This window comes from Echinops telfairi, unplaced genomic scaffold (genome assembly GCF_000313985.2).
Source record: "Echinops telfairi isolate 266 unplaced genomic scaffold, ASM31398v2 ScPeMD7_7419;HRSCAF=8457, whole genome shotgun sequence".
Lineage (NCBI taxonomy): Eukaryota > Metazoa > Chordata > Mammalia > Afrosoricida > Tenrecidae > Echinops > Echinops telfairi.
The window spans coordinates 3,066,606-3,070,055 of record NW_022111319.1 but is presented as its reverse complement, the minus strand read 5'-3'; the positions used below and the strand labels follow the sequence as shown (position 1 = coordinate 3,070,055).

Here is a 3,450-nt window from a genome sequence, read left to right as displayed (position 1 = left end):
GTATTGATTACAGATACAAGTAAGATGAAATCCTTGACAACTTTAATATTTTCTCTGATTATCACGATGTTACCTATTGGTCTAGTTGTGAGGATTCTTGTTTTCTTCACATTAGTTGTAATTCATATGGAAGGTTACAATCCTTGACCTTCCTCAACAAGGGCTTCCAAGTCCTCCTCACTTTCAGTAAGCAAGGTTGTGTCATCTGCATATCACAGGTTGTTAATAATCCTTTCTCCAATCCCGATGCCTCATTCTTCTTCATATAACTGAGTCTTGAAATATTTACTCAGCATACAGATTGGATAAGTATTTTGAGAAGATACAATCCTTACACAAACTTTTTCTGATTTTATTTCATTTTTAAAAGGCAGAGTGCATACACAGTCCCCCACTAACAAAATTATACAGTCGAGTTTCCCACATTTGGGGAAATTGCAGGGGTCAGCACATCCTGTGTGTGTAATGAATAATCCTCACCCTGGGAAAACCACCTTCATGATCATGGTATATCCTCTACCAGGTAAGTATCCTGTCCTGATTTAACACCTCACAGTATTCCCTTATTCTTTTCACACAACTGCCTCTTGATTCATGCACAGGTTCTGTATGAACACAAGTAACCACTCTGGAATTCTCATTCTTCTCAAAGTTATCCAGAGCTGTTAGGATCCACATAGTCAAATGCCTTTGTGTAGTCAATAAAATACAAGTAAACATCTTCCTGGTATTCTCTGTTTCAGCCAAGATCCAACTGATGTTACCAATGACATTACTTGTTCCATCTTCTTCTGAATTCAGTCTGAATTTCTGGCAGCTCCCTGTCAATGTACTATTGCAATCATTGTTGGATGATCTGCAGGAAAAATTTATTTGCGTGTAATATCATTGATTTGTTCCATAATTTGCACATTCTGTTGGGTTACCCTTCTTTGAATGGGTACAAATATGGATCTATTCTAATGAGTTGGCCAAGTAGCTGTCTTCCAAATTTCTTGGCATAGACAAGTGAGAGCTTCCAGTGCCTCATTATCTGATTGAAACTTTTCAATTTATATTCTGTAAGTTCCTGGAGACTTGTTTTTGGCTAATGCTTTCAGTGAAACTTGGATTTCTTCTTTCAGTACCGTTAGTTCTTGACCATATGATATCTCTTTAAATGCTTGACCATTGCCTAGTTTTTTGGGCTTTTTTTTGGTACAGTGACTGTGAATTCTTTCCATCTTTTTTGATGTTTCCTGCATCAGTCAATGTTTTGTCCATAGAATCTTTCAATACTGCAACTCAAGGCTTGACTTTTTTCTTCAGTTCTTTCAGTTTAAGATTTGCTGAGCATGTTCTTCTTTTCTGGTTTTCCAACTCCCAGTCTTTTCACATTACTTTTATCATCCCAAACTGCCCTTTGAAATTGTCTGTTCCACTTTTTCACTTCGTAATTTCTTCCATTTGTATTCGCTACTCTATGATTAAGAGCAAGCTTCAGAATCTCTTCTTACATCCATTTTGATTTTTCTTTCATTTTAGTGACGTTTTGCTTACTTCATGTATGATGTTCTTGATGTCACCCCACAGCTTATCAGGTATCCTATCCTCAGTGTTCAAAGTGTCAAATCTGTTCCTGAGATGTTCTTCAAATTCTGGTGGTATACAGTATACTCAAGGCTCTATTTTGGCTCTCCAGGAAGTGTTTCAATTTTTTTCAGAAACAACCCTAACTTACAAAGAAATAATTGATGGTCTGTTCCACAGTCAGCCTCTCTCCCGGTTGCAGCTGCTGATAGTGAGTTTCTCCATCATTTCTTCCCACAGAGGTAGTCACATTTATTTCCATGTATTCCATCTGAAGAAGTCTACCTTTATAGGCATCATTTATGTTGTTAAAAAAAAGTATTTGTAATGAGGATATTGTTGGTTCTTCAAAATTCTATTACGTGATCTTCACTATCTTCTCTATCACCAAGGTCACGTTTTATAGCTACTGTTCCTTCCTTCTTATTTCCAACTTTTGCATTCTTGCTGCCAATATCAATGCATTTTAATTGTGTGTTTGATCAATTTCATACTAAATACATTGTAGATTTCTTCAATTTTCTTCATTGTTAGCTTTAGTGGTTGGTGCATAAACTTGAATAGTAGTTGTATTATCTGCATTTATTCAAAGACAGATACATATAATCCTATCACAGATAGCATTTTATTTCAGGATTTATCTTGAAATATTTTTATTGATGATAAATGCAACACCATAACTCTTGAATTAGCCACTGCAGCATAGTAAACCATATGATTTTCTGATTCAAAATGGCCAATACCAGATTGTTTCAGCTCAGTAATGCCTAGAAAATAGATCTTTGTGTGTTCCATTTCATTTTGACAACTTCTAATTTTTCTAGATTCATACTTCATACATGTTAAGTTCCTATTATTAATAGTTAGTTGCAGCTGTTTAATTTCATTGATGGGTCATGCCCTATCAGGAAATAAAAGTCCTGAATGCTTTGCTTCATCCATGCCATTATGGAAGATTCTACTCTGAGAAGGCAGCCCTTCCTCAGTCATATTTTGAGTGCCCTCTGACTTGAGGGGCTCATCTTCTGGTACCATATCTGACAATGTTCTGCTGCTATTCATAAGATTTTCAGTGGCTAATTCCTCAAAAGTGAAAGCCTACACTCTCTTCAAAATTTGCTTTGTCTAGAAACTCTGCTGTAACCAATTCACTTGAAAAGACATGTAATTAGACCTGATAGGAGACTCAAGTGGAGAGAGTGGAAGTGATTGGCTGTTTTTCAATTTTGAGCAAGCTGTTTGCACCTAGGTTAGAACAATTGGTGCCCAGATGGAAATTGAGCTACCATATGACCCAGCAACCCCCCTACTGGGCATATACCCAGAAGAGCCAAGGAACAAACTATGGCCAGACATCAATGCTCCAATGTTCATCGTGGCACAGTTCACAGTTGCAAGGAGTTGGAAACAACCCAAATTCCGTCAACAGATGAATGAATCAAAAACTGTGGTACATACATACAATGGAGTACTACGCATCGCTAAAAAGCAGTGAGGAACGCATGAAGCGTATCACTGCATGGGAAGAACTGAAGGAAATTATGCTAAGTGAAGTACATCAAGTGCAAAAGGACAAGTACATGAGTCTGCTGTGGTAAGCTTAAAAAAATGCAAAGGGGGCATAGGGAAAAAGCTACTGTATACAAACATTCCAGGGGTGAGGTCCAGGTAGCATGTCAGGGGCCAGACAAAATGCAGGGGTACATATGGTTGCCAACTAAAAAGGAATGGGGGAAGATAGAAATGTGTAGCGGGGGGGACAGGGCACCAACTCACACAATGGGAGGGAGGGTATTGTTTATATTTCCACAGGGAAAGAGGAACTAGACTTCAACTTGGTGTTCTGAGAGATGTGAATGCAGCATGCTGGCATGGAGGGGG

The 3,450-nt window shown here is 38.0% G+C and overlaps 1 non-coding gene across 1 annotated transcript; it reads right to left on the bottom strand.

The window, feature by feature from the left end:
• Positions 1–366: 366 nt before the first annotated feature.
• On the bottom strand, positions 367–531 carry LOC115872040. The gene has a single exon (XR_004047616.1). It is a non-coding gene; the product is annotated as a U1 spliceosomal RNA (small nuclear RNA).
• Between the last annotated feature and the right edge of the window lie 2,919 nt (positions 532–3,450).